Source organism: Lepus europaeus, chromosome 5, assembly GCF_033115175.1.
Source record: "Lepus europaeus isolate LE1 chromosome 5, mLepTim1.pri, whole genome shotgun sequence".
Lineage (NCBI taxonomy): Eukaryota > Metazoa > Chordata > Mammalia > Lagomorpha > Leporidae > Lepus > Lepus europaeus.
Genome location: NC_084831.1, coordinates 62,062,582 through 62,076,374, shown reverse-complemented (window position 1 = coordinate 62,076,374; position 13,793 = coordinate 62,062,582). Strand labels below are relative to the sequence as shown.

The window sequence follows — 13,793 nt, the reverse complement described above, 5'->3', positions numbered from 1 at the left end:
TTAATGCCTTAGTTTACCACAAATGGGGTTCATGCTACTCGGAAGTCAGTGTGATGTGAGAAATTATAATTCAGGGCATGATGTAGAGACATCCTTGTAAGATAATATTGCAATCAATTCTTTTTTTTTATTAAACTTTTATTTAATGAATATAAATTTCCAAAGTATAGCTTATGGGTTACAATGGCTTCCCCCCTCCCATAACTTCCCTCCCGCCCGCAACCCTCCCCTTTCCTGCTCCCTTTCCCCTTCCATTCATGTAAAGATTCATTTTCAATTCTCTTTGTATACAGAAGATCAGTTTAGTATATATTAGGTAAAGATTTCAACATTTTGCCCATATAGCAACATAAAGTGAAAAAACTACCATTGGATTACTAATTATAGCATTAAATAGCAATGTACAGCACATTAAAGACAGAGATCCTACATAATTTTTTTTCAAATTAATTAATTTTCTATGCCATTTCCATTTTAACACCAGGTTGTTTTTTTTTTCATTTCCAATTCTCTTTATATACAGAAGATCGATTCAGTATATAATTAGTAAAGACCTCATCAGTTTGTGCCCACACAGAAACGCAAAGTATAAAAATACTGTTTCAGTACTAGTTATAGCAAACTTCGCTTTAGACGACACATAAGGGACAGATCCCACATGGGGTGTAAGTACACAGTGACTCCTGTTGCTGATTTAACAATTTGACACTCCTGTTCATGGCGTCAGTAATCTCCCTAGGCTCTAGTCATGAGTTGCCAGGGCTATGGAAGCCTTTAGAGTACGCTGACTTTGATCTTATTCCGATAGGGTCATAGTCAAAGTGGAAGTTCTCTCCTCCCTTCGGAGAAGGGTACCTCCTTCTTTGACGGCCCCGTTCTTTCCACTGGGATCTCACTCACAGAGATCATTCATTTAGGTCTTTTTTTTTTTTTTCCATGATATCTTGGCTTTCCATGCCTGCTATACTCTCATGGGCTCTTCAGCCAGATCTGAATGCCTTGAGGGCTGATTCTGAGGCCAGAGTCAATGCAATCAATTCTTAAGGCAGAAAGTTCAGCAGATGGAGAAGATAGAAAGGAAAGTTCAAGCAAAGAAAATGATGTTAGCATAAGATTCATTCACCCAGGTGTTAAAGTATTTGGCATGGTTTAGGAATAGCAAAGTATTTTCTCGGTAAAGCTCTCTGTAACATGGCAGGATTGAAGGAGTTTCTGTGTTTGCTCTACATTTTTGTCCATTTAAGAGACAGAGGAATCTTTGGAGAAGAATGGTTTAGAGAATTATTTCCCTATCAGGCTCCAGTAGGCCATATACTCAGGCTCATGTCCCATTGGCCTTCATACCATGGACAGGGCCTTAGTGGAGGATGGCCCAAGTGCTTGGGCCCCTGCACCTGTATGGGAGACCAGGAGGAAGCACCTGGCTCCTGGCTTCGGATCGGCATAGCTCCAGCTGTAGCGGCCATTTGGGGGGTGAACCAATGGAAGGATGACCTTTCTCTCTGTCTCTCTTTCTCACTGCTAACTCTATCTGTCAAATTAAAAAAAAAAAAAAAGAAGTGAAGACCATTCATCAGCACCAAAGCTAAAAGATGAAGCCCACTTTCCCTTCAAGGAAGGAAGGACTGAGTCTCCCAATGAAGCAATGGCAGAAAGAACCTTTTCCCATTTTGATGATGGTGACCATTAGCTTCCTAATAGTCTAAAACAATAGAAACCTGAAAATCACTCTAACCACTTATTCTCTATCGCCTCAAAATTAGTCAGGTTCAAAGACCTATTAATTTTACCACCATTATATCTTTTTTGTTAAAAAAATTATCTAAGGGGAACACATTTCATGTATTTCATATATACAGTTTTAAGAGCATAATGATACTTCCTACCCTCCCTCCTCTGTCCTTTCTTGTTTTTCTTTTAATTAATTTTTGCAATGACATACTTCCATTTACTTTATAATTATAAGCTTAGCCGTCCACTAAATAAAGAATTCAACAAGCAGTAGGTAGAAAAAACATTTTTCCTCAGGTATATAGACAAGGGTTATAAAAAACAATCAAATCTCAAAATGTCAGTTTCACTCATATATACATTACATTTTGAATATATTTCCTCTTTCTATCTCTTCTGCCACTGTTTTCCTTTAGCCCTTCCCACTCCCTGTACTTTGGTAACCCAGGCATATGTACCAGCATCAGCACTAGTCTCTTGCCTCCACTTTCTGCTCCTTCCAATCCATGCATCAAAGTAAAACTCCAAAATAATTTGCTCATGTCATGTCTGGGCTCAGAAATCTAATTATTTCAGGAAAATTTCCAAGTTCCTCAACATTGCATTCAAGGTATCTTATACTTGGATACTAGTTTGCTTTTTTGGTTTCAAAGCATGGGGCTGATGTTGTGGCATAGTGTGATTCCTATCATTTCCTATATACATATTATTTATATATATATATATATATATATAATCGGTATATATACCTATATGCCTATCAGCTGGCTTTTTGGTAATTCCTTACTTTATAGGTCTTGGTAGAATAGGAAGCTTACCTACCCAGAAAGGAAACTGTAGCCATGACAACTGATGGCTGGTACCTGACTCAGTTACTCTCACTTAGATCACAGTATTTCCTTCATGTTTATAAACCATCCCACAAAACATCACCAGTGGTTGAGAGCTTTGTGTGACCACAATGAGACAAAATAAAAACAAGACAACTACATAGTTATGCCTAAGCAGAGATAAAAACACAGGACTCCTACTAACGTGAGGGACCACTACCTCTTTTCAATGACAGATTCAGTTCCTCTCCATTCCCCCTGCCTCATGCATTAAAATACTAAAATCTCTCCTAACCAAGTGTACCACTTTCAGAGGCTTTGCACTCCGAAAATGACAACCATTTTTTGAAATCTCTCTCAAATAACCCACAGGTCATCCCCTCTAACAAACTCTCGCTGAGACGCTCCACTGTTCTCTGTAATATGCAACACCCCCCACAACAGCAACTGATATCCTAATGTTGGCAGGTAGACAAATTTGGTGGTCTTTGCCTGGTGCCTATCAACTCTTACTCCTTTTGCAAAAAAAGCTGTGAGATTTCTATGGTGTGTGGAAATAGGACACCAGGGGTGCAGAAGTCAGATACATGCCCCATACTCTATACAGATATGTTCTACAGAAGCTACTGGCTGCAGAGACTTGATGTTGGCTTGTCCAGCAGCAGCAGCAGCAGTGGCAATGACAACAGGGACTGTGGACTGGCCATGTAGCAGCAGTGGTCGGTACCCAGTGCTGGTAGGGTAACAGTGCAGCCTGGAGCTTTCTGTGTTCAGTGCTGGTGACAATGGTATCATGCTGTGTTGTTCTTTCAATGTTGCCCTTGCTTGATTTCTAAGTTTTCTTGTTTACTGCCATTTCTTTCGTGTATTCTATGTCCTCTCATCATTAAAGTATTTTAGCATAAGTCATACAGAGTTGGCTGTTGTGTGATTAGCTATGAACACATTGATAGTAGAGAAATATTCTATAAAATCTCCCTCTGCAACTTCCTGCATTTGATGACTTTGAAATACAACTCTCCAGTCATCGATGCTCTTCTATGATCTGGGCTTAAATCTCTTAGTGTTTACTGAACAGCTCCGTTTGAACATGCCACACACATTATAGTTTATCACATTGTAAGCAATGTTAGTCATCTCCCTAGTCCTTCCCTATTTCTTGTCTATGTCATTACTTTTATCTAAAACAGAAACTTGGGATTTCTTTATTTCTTCAAGACTAATTACTCACCAAAACTCATGAATTCTATTCTCTCTAAAATCCATCTCTTCTCATCTCTATATCCACCTTTGTGGATCTAGTTCAAAGCGTCAATCATTTTCTCCACGGATTACTTCCATGGCTTTGTGAATTGGTTACCGTCTATTCCATTGTTGCCTTTAAAATCCACTGGACATAGCAGCCATTAAAATATTTTAAAAATGTAAATCATAAAAAGCAAGTCATATAAAAACTCTCTTATATCTCTAGTTGCCAGAAGATGGTTTCCCCCAGAATAAAAACTTTCATGAAACTGGACCTTCCAGGAATGCTCAGAATTGCTCTTAAGAATGCCAGGGCATGTTCAAATGTGCTACACGAAAGGTATGCTCACATCTGTTTCTATCTAATAGAGATCCTATTTGGTTTCTAAAATAAGCAGGAAGTGATACTGCTAAAAAAGTTTTCTAAAACTCTTGCCATCTTGTAGCATAAAATATCACAGCATAAATTTATTCCATAAAACAGTTACTCAACAAATATTTATGAAATATCTACTATGTATCAGGCCTTATTTGAAGAGATAGGATTATTCCCAAAAGTAGAACAGGTAAATTCTCTGCCTTCAGAGAATGACCATTCTAGTGGGGAGCAATGTACAGAAAGAAGTAAAAATACATATTCAACATTACCTGTGGTTGTAGATGCTATTTAGAAAATAAAATAGAGTGAGGATGATAGACTATTTAGAGGATTTCAATTTTGTATAAAGTACCCAGGGAAATCCACTTTGAAAAGTGAAATTTTATCCATATTGTGGGGACACGAGGAAACATGATGATCTAACATAGCATATAAAAACACATAAGACTATACTGCATTCAAAGTATGGGTTCTGTAATCAGATTGTCTTGGATCAAATTTGAGCTGTGTCATTTACCAGTCATCTGATCTTGGGCAAGATATTCAACTTCTTTGTGCTATGGTTTCCCTGTTTGTAAAATGGGAATATTATTGAGTTGTGCATCTTAAATGAATTAGTAGATGTAAAGTGCTCAAAAAGAGCACATATTAAGTATTCAAATGTATCTGATTATTTTGAAAAATGGATGCTAAAAAAGCATTACATTAGAAAGAAAAACTTCCAATCTCACACAATCAACAATTTCATGGTTAGAAAAATAAGCCAATCTCCAAAAGACAAATATCATGTTTTCTCTGATATGTGGCAGTTAATACAGAATACAAAAAATGTATAGGAATGACATGGACATCTTGTAATATGACTGTCATTTTTAGCCCTTGTTTATACTCCTGTGGAACTGTGGTCTTCCTACTTTTCACTTGTTGAATATTATGCTTAGTGGTGAAATAATCCTGTTTGTTGAATGGGTTGAAATTATGTGTTTGCAAAAATTAAAGAAAAAAAAGAAAGGAAGGAAGGAGAAGGGATTAAGGAAGGGAGATTGGGAGGGAAAGAAGCATGGTTATCTTCTTAGAACTGTACCTATGATATACATGAAATCTGTTGTCATTATATTAATAAAAATTTTAAAAGTCAGCAATTTCTAGTCTAAATGAGAACCAAAACTGTTTTTAGAAGTCAAATAATAAACACCCAGAGGCTAAAATTTGAACAGATGCATTAACAACTACCAAAGAAGACTTTATAACACTCGTCCAAGTATTCACTGAAAATAGAGTATGCACCAAACACCACATCACAGAATGGACACAAAGGTGAGAATTTGAGCATAATATTTTTTCCAGAAAGTTTAGACATACAGGAAAACAATTATCATAAAAGGTATAATGTTAATAGTACAGGAAATATAGGGTGGGCCCATGGCAATGTGTAACTGGTATATTATTAATAAGGCTATGAAATAAGCAGCAGATACTTTATCAGCAGCATACAGAAAGTCATCTAGACTAAACTACGACCATTTTCATTACTCACTTTTATTTCACCTTTAAATAATGTGTAAGGTATCTATAAAGTATAAATATCAGAAACACAAAGCTTACTGAATTTTAATGTATTTAATGTATACTGGAAGAAACAAAATATTATCATAGTCCTTTTGTAGCCTCCCTCAGATTCCCTTCTAGCCACCACCCAACCTCTCAAAGGGTAACCACTAATATAACTTCTTAGTAGCACAGAATGTTTGCCTCATGTTGTGCTCTTTATAAATGAAAAACTCTATGAGAGATCTTCAAAGGGTTAATGGAAAATGTATGTCATGAAAAACTACTCAGAAATTTCATATCTTCCAACAAAATAAACATCTTTTAATTCAAATTTCCATGAATTTTTTAAAGTGTACCTGTGCCATGTGTGTGTGTTCCTTGTGCTTGGTTTCTTTCTCTCAACATCTTTATAAGGACTTGTACATGATTATTCACAGCACAGACTATTTGTAATAGCCAAAACCTTGAGAAAAGCAATCCAAAATGATAAACAACTGTGATATTTATACGACAGTATACTATTCAGCCTTAAAATTGATAAAATTTACAATATGGATGAATCTCAAAATAATGCTCAGGTCAATGAAACCAGATTTAAAGAAAAATAAAACTATAATCATGTATATATAAAATTCTATAAAATTCAAACTAATCAATAATGATGGAAAGCTGAACAGTCCTTGGGTGGGCAGTGGGGTAAGTAGTGCCATAACACTTCTGGGGATGATGATTTGTTAATTAACTTGATTCTGATGATACTTTCACTGTGCATACATTCAAAACCTATAAAATTACACAATTTCCCCAACTTTATTTGAGATTACTCAATATACAAAGTGATTGTGTAGATATGTACACACTCTTCCTACTAGCACCACAATCTGAATAATAAACCTAACCATCTCATTCTAATGGTTTCTTGCATCTCTCTGTTTTAATATTTATTTATTTACTTTTTTGTAGTAAGAATACTTTACATGAAATCTATCTTCTTAACAAATTTTTAAGTACATAAGATCTTACTGCTAACTATAGACTGTCTGTTGTTTAGCAGATCTCTGGAACTCATTCATCTTATAGAACTCCAACTTTATGCCCGTTGAACAGCTTCCCATCTCCCTCTCTTGCCCATCCTCTAGGAATCATCATTCTATTGTCTATTTCTATAACTTTGACTACTTTAGGTACCTATATAAAAGGAATTACGCAGCATTTGTCCTCTGACAGACTTTTTAAATGTTAGCATACTGTCAGGTCCACCCATACTGTCATGATGGTAGGATTTTCTTCTTTTTGAAGGCTGAATACTTCTCCATTATATGCACATGCCACATTTTTTCAACTATTCATATGTTAATGGATATTTGGGTTATTTTTATATTTTAATTAATGTAAATATGTATACTTTAAGTATGTGCAATTTTTTATATGGCAATTATACTTCAATAAAAGTGTTTACCAGAAAAGAGGAGCTTTGGGCATTTTAATATCAAAGGTTAGCAACATTTTTCTGAATTCAACATGTATTCAATCTTCTAAAATATATATACATATATATATATATATATATATTATCCTAGATCACACAAGCTGTGATGTGACAATAAAAGAACAAAGCTCCAGAGTCAGGCTTCACTGGGTCAAATCCCTCTTCTCCACAAGCCCAGCTTGGTGGGCTTTGTTGCTTCTTTGAATTTCAGTTTCCTTACAAAATGGGAATAATAATAGTACTGACATCAAAGATTTACTATAGGAAACAGAGAAGTGAATATACCTAAAGAATTTAGAACTCAATTATAATATTAGCAACTATGTTACCACCAGAATTAATATTCTGGTGCCTAGATTAGACAAAATCAAAGAGGCAGCATGTCTTGCTAAATCAACTGTATCAGCCTTATTTCTCTTTTTGATCTATTACAGTGGCATCCAAAACCATACTTGAATAGGCTTTCTTGTTCACAAACCTCATTTCTGACGTTCACTACCCAATACTCTTTGGGTAAATGAATCTCCTGGTGTCTTATATAATCCACCAATTTCTTATTCATCCCTCTGCTTTTGTACATGACTTTCCTTGGTCTACAATCCCTCTTTTATGGATCAGGAGTTCATTGGAAGGATTGAAAAAATGTTTGTTTTGCAAGTCTGAGAAATTTTCTATTAAAAAGTAAGTCTAAAAATCTCTTGGAAGATCAAGTGCCTTTATACTAAAAGCTACATATTTTCTATATCCACTTTTATCAAAGAATACTGAAACTGCAGGATTCAATAATTACTATATAGAAGCATTCTGAACTGCTTAATCATATTTATGGAAATTATTATACACATATATATATATACATACATATATATATATACATACATATATATATGTATGTAGTGAAATTCCTGCTCCAGTTAAGTAAATTAGCATATCATCCTACAGTTACTTTTTTTTCTTTTTTTGGGGTGAAAATACTTAAGATCTACTCTTTCAGCTTATTTCAAGTGTACAACAATTATGAGCTGTAGTCATCATGCTGTACATCACATATCCAGAACTTATTCATTTTAAAACTATAAAGTCGTACCCTTTCCTAAACGTCCCCATTTCCCCTTTCCCGCACCGCCAGAAAACCACTATTTTATTCTCTGCTTGTATGTGCTTGACTTTTTTAGATTCTACATGTAGTATTTTTGTTTCTCTGCCTGGCCTATTTCACTTAGCAAAATGTCTTCCATGTCCATGCCTGTTGTCCCAAATAATAGGATCTCCTTCTTCTTCTTCTTCTTTTTTTTCCAATTTAACACCAGGGTTTTTTTTTTTTTTCATTTTCAATTATATTTATATACAGAAGATCGATTCAGTATATATTAAGTAAAGATTTCATCAGTTTGCACCCACACAGAAACACAAAGTGTAAAAATACTGTTTTAGTACTAGTTATAGCATCACTTCACATTAGACAACACATTAAGGACAGATCCCATATGAGACATAAGTACACAGTGACTCCTGTTGTTGACTTAACAATTTGACACTCTTGTTTATGGTGTCAGTAATCTCCCTAGGCTCTAGTCATGAGTTGCCAAGGCTCTGGAAGCCTTTAGGGTTCGCTGACTAGTTAAAATATGCCAATAGTTTCAGACTTAACAGTTTTAATAGGATGACTAAGATTAAAAGCAAATGTATGTGTTGGTTTCACTGGGAGTTTTAAGGGGACTGAGTCCTGGGATAGTTACAAAGTTTAAGGAGGGTACTTCAACATGTGGAAAATGGAATTAAAACATAAGTGTATTTTGATGCAAAAGTATTTGAAATCCACTAAATTTAAGCATATTCTACTCCTTCGCTCCCTCCCTCCATCCTTCCCTCCCTTCCTCCCTTCCTCCCCTCCTTTCTTCCTTCCTTCCTTTTCTCCTTCTTCCTCTCCTTCCTCTTTCTTTATTACCTTAGATCGCATTGGGTTTTGCAAAATTGAGAAGGTACAGAGATTTCCTATATAATCACTGCCACCACGCATGCATAGTCTCCTCTATTATCAACACCCTCTACTGAAGTGCAACCAACATTGACACATCATTGTCAATGAGACCATAATTAATGTTTGGTTTCACTTTTGTTGCAATTTTATGAGTTTGGGCAATTGTATAATGACATTTATCCAACATTTTACATGTAGTATTACACAGAGTATTTTCACTGCCCTAAAATCAGTTTTTTAATGTCAGTAGCTACACTTTAAACCCATGATTTTCCTAATAGATAGAAGTTCACATAAACAACTCCAGAACTTTTTCTTCATGCTTATGTAGAAACAGCTCAATAGGGCAGCAATTCTCAAGCGAGTGAGGTGGAGCTCAAAAATAATTCGCCAGTGACCTTATCTTCTCTTGCAGAAAGAATTTTTTTTTAATGGTTTGAGGAGTCTCATAACACCACCTAAGTCTGTTTCTTCAACTGAAGGAGCATTGCTAAACTAATCTTGCATTCTAAAAGACTAGAATTCTTTCTCAGTGTTACCAACACAATGCCACCTTGGCTCCTCAACAGTTTTTCAGTAACAACACAACTATTTTTAAATGTTCACATTTAGTCCTTTATATTTTAACTGCACATTTCTATCATGATTTAAGTGCACTCTTGACTTTCTCTAAGACAAGGCATTATTTGAAGATGGGATCTTACCCAAAGAAGCAAAGAAAGCATGTGATGCCTCTAGAATAGTAACCAAAACAGGATTGTGATAATTATACAAGTCTATACATTTACAACAAATATTGAATTATACACTTAATATGGTGAATTTTCTATGATGTACTACATATTTCAATAAAGGGATTTATTAATCATCATTTGTTCCATGTTTCCTTAGCAAGGAGGATTCCTGTGGATTTTTAATAAATTTTACTCACCACTAACATTTGTCATTCCTCTGTTTAAAACCCTTTCACTTGGGCTGGTGCTATGGCGTAGTTGGTAGAGCCAGTGTCTGCAATACTGGCATCCCCAATGGGTGCTGGTTTGAGTCCCATCTGCTTTACTTTCCACCCAGCTCTCTGCTAATGTGCCTGAGAAGCAGTAGACAATGGCCCAAGTGTTAGGGCCCCTGAACCCATGTGGGACACCTGGTAAAAGCTTCTGTCTCAGGACATTGCACTGGCCCAGCTCTGGCCATTGTGGCCATTTGGGGAGTGAACCTGTGGATGGAAAAGCTTTCTCTCTGTCTCTCTCTCTCTCTGTCTGCCTTTCAAATAAATGAATTAAAAAAAAAACCTGCTTTCTTTAAAGCCTTATTATTGCCCCTGTCACCGCATATGAGCCCCTATATGATCTCTCTATTGCCTACCTCATGGTGACTCCTTCCTTACACTTACTTAAACATTCAGTGTTCCTTCCCTCTGTCCACTTTCAAACTCCAATTTATTGTTTGGGAGATTCCACAGGCTTCACCTGGTTTGTAAATCCTTCCCCAGACTTCACAGAGAGGGTGAAGTACTTCTCTGTGCTATTGCTTACACTCAACAGACTGCTGCAACCCTATTTCTCATGCCGTCCTGCAGGTAATGCTTTAGTCTGTATCCCTTCTCAGACCTGTAGCCTCAAGATGCCTATCTGCAGGGGCTCTATAGTCACAGTGCATGACACACAGCCAGTCCTCAGCGAATGCTTATGGAACTATATAGAATTAAATGTTTACATTTTCTCCAAAATTTGCCCAATCAGTAGACATGATTAAGTGGTGACAAGGGATGCAGGGGGTGGGAGAAGAGAGGAGGGGAGGGGAGGGTGGATGGGCAGGGGAATTAGTATTTCCATGAAAGATTTCTACCTCAATGAGAATTTGAGGAGCTATACACTTTCCACATCCTTAAGCCATTCTAACCCCTTCTGCCTGAAGTTTTTTTTTTTTTTCTGTATTCAACATTCAAATGCTAGTTATCTTCAACTACTAAATAAACATCAGTTACTTATTATAGAATATTTTATTATTTTATGCTAACAAATAAATATGAACAGTCTTTACCCAACTTACATTGATTACTAGTGGTGGAAACAAATGATATAAAATAAAATTGACTAGGTAAGAATTGGTAGAATAATCATTGTTTTTGGTAATAAAATTTAAATTTGCCAGTTTCCTCTAGGAAAATCTGATGTGATTTAAAAGAAAATACAAAATAGAAGAAATTTTAATTGGTAAAATTTGATGTGCACAAAAAATATGAATGGGAGAACATATGTATTAAATTCCTAATAAATTTACAGGAACCTGTAATTTCTTAGAAATAGAAGGGAAGCAATACAGGGAACAAATATAATATAATACAATATTCTCAGAGGCACTAGGAAGAGATAAAAATTGACTTCTTGGGCTGGCGCTGTGGTGTAGAGGGGAAAGCCACCGTCTGCAGTGCCAGTATCCCATATGGGTGCCAGTTTGTGTCCTGGCTGCTCCACTCTGATCCAGCTCTCTGCTATGGCCTGAGAAAGCAGTAGAAGATGGCCCCCGTGCTTTGGCCTTGGCACCTGTGTGGGAGCACCGTAAGAGTCTCCTGGCTCCTTGCTTCAGATCAGCTCAGCTCTGGCCACTGTGGCCAATTGGGGAGTGAACCAGCAGATGGAAGACCTCCCTCCCTCTCTCCCTCTCTCCCTCTCTCCCCCTCTCCCTCCCTCCCTCCCTTCCCTCTCTCTCTCTCTCTCTCCCCCTCTCCCTCCCTCTCTTTCTGCCTCTCTGTCTCTCTGCCTCTCCTTATCTCTGTGTATAACTCTGACTTTCAAATAAATAAATAAATCCTTTAAAAAATTTATTGCTCTTCATGAGATGTCCATAAGGTGCTAAAAGGCAGTGCAGCATGTAGTTGACATTGTGCCTGGGTTCCTGGGAGTTAGACTAATTGTATGAGTGAAGAAAGGGCTCTATTTTGCTTCCTATCCTGTAGAAGGGTATCACATTTTGTATTACCTTCTTATTAAGGGGTACTTTTTATTTCTTTCTTGAGCATTTTTGATCAAGTCTTGGTTTAATATACAGTCTACTACTAATGAATATATACGCAATAGAATACATTTCTAGAAGATAGTTCAGTAACCATTATAATTTAATAAAATAAAAATGCATATTAACACATTTCATCTTATTACTATTTTATCTAGCTTTTAAAAATACATCTAGAGATTAAAATATGTAACTTAAAAATAAATGCATTTAATACTTTGTTAAAATGCTATGTGTGTAAATACTAAATAAACACATTTAATACTTTGTTAGAATGATATGTGTGACTTTTCTTAGAATGAAGCAATAACAAACATTATGAATAGATATACAATCTTTCATGCTTATTAGAACTCTAACAGCGAAATATAGCATAGACAGTGGGTAAAAATGAATCAAGTATCATATTCAATGGTATTTAGATTAATTTTTACTTGTTAATCACTTCTATGATGCAGTTTTGAACTACTTAAGCTTTGACAACAGTTATTCAAGCCATTTATTAATTTCTTTCCATTAAGGAAAACTCACTTTATCCTATATACTACAAGTTTGCAAATATTCATTACTATAAAAGCAGAAAGGCCACATGGCTTAAAACAAGTAAAGCCATGCCAACACAATAATTATCTGCACATTGTCTGCAGACTTTAATTGCAACTGTATAAACTTTCTAAGCTTTAACAATAGAAGCCCATTTTTATACTTAGAAAATCACAGAGGCAGAACAGCAACATTTCTTTAATCTTTAAAGCTAGTTTCATATAGAATGCATTAAATAATGTCAAAAATAAATTTTTGAGACTAAGTAAATTTGTGTTATTTGTAGAACATTGAGAATTCATAAGAATACATTATGAAACCACACTAAGGTAGTATAATTTATTTTTAAGCAATAACAGAGATTTACCTTTTGTATTCTTAGAATAGCAATATACCTTTCAGAATGGAGTTTCTGAGAGGTATATCCCAATTAATTTTATAACAGCAGTCAATTGGCATATGGTACACATACAAAAAACAAGGTTGTCCAAAGTATATTTATACATTTTTACATACTGATCTTCATAAATACACATGGAAAAATCAGCAGTTGTACAAATCAACCTGAAAAATCAACATCCACCTTCATATGTATGTGTTTTATACAAAGAGTTATACATTCCATGACATAATTTTTTATTTTCTATTCTTCACATATCTATACTACACAGAACAGAAATATTCAGAAGGGTACATTTTGTCTCTGAAACAGGTTATGCACAAAATTCATGGTTTGTTCTTTCTTAGATAGTGAAATGAAATAGAAATGAAAATATAAAAGTTATGAAGTTCAATGCAGCGTTCTCATATTTGTTTTATAAAAATAGTTTTCAAATGATATTAATTATGCAATAGCTCTAATAAAACTATTAAAATTCTTTGCATATTGCCTTGTGCCAAAAAGGAATTTAGATGGAGTGAAGCTGAGTATGCTGTGCTGCAGTAGGCATTAGTAAGATGATGACCTCTGCATGTTGAATTTCAATCATTCAAAATTTTAATTCAAAATATATTCTACTTCTAAATCAT

General features: G+C 35.4%; 1 protein-coding gene across 1 annotated transcript in view; it reads right to left on the bottom strand.

The window, feature by feature from the left end:
* LRRC7 (leucine rich repeat containing 7) overlaps positions 1–13,793 on the bottom strand; it is a 594,815-nt gene that overhangs the window by 238,408 nt on the left and 342,614 nt on the right. The window lies entirely within an intron of this gene.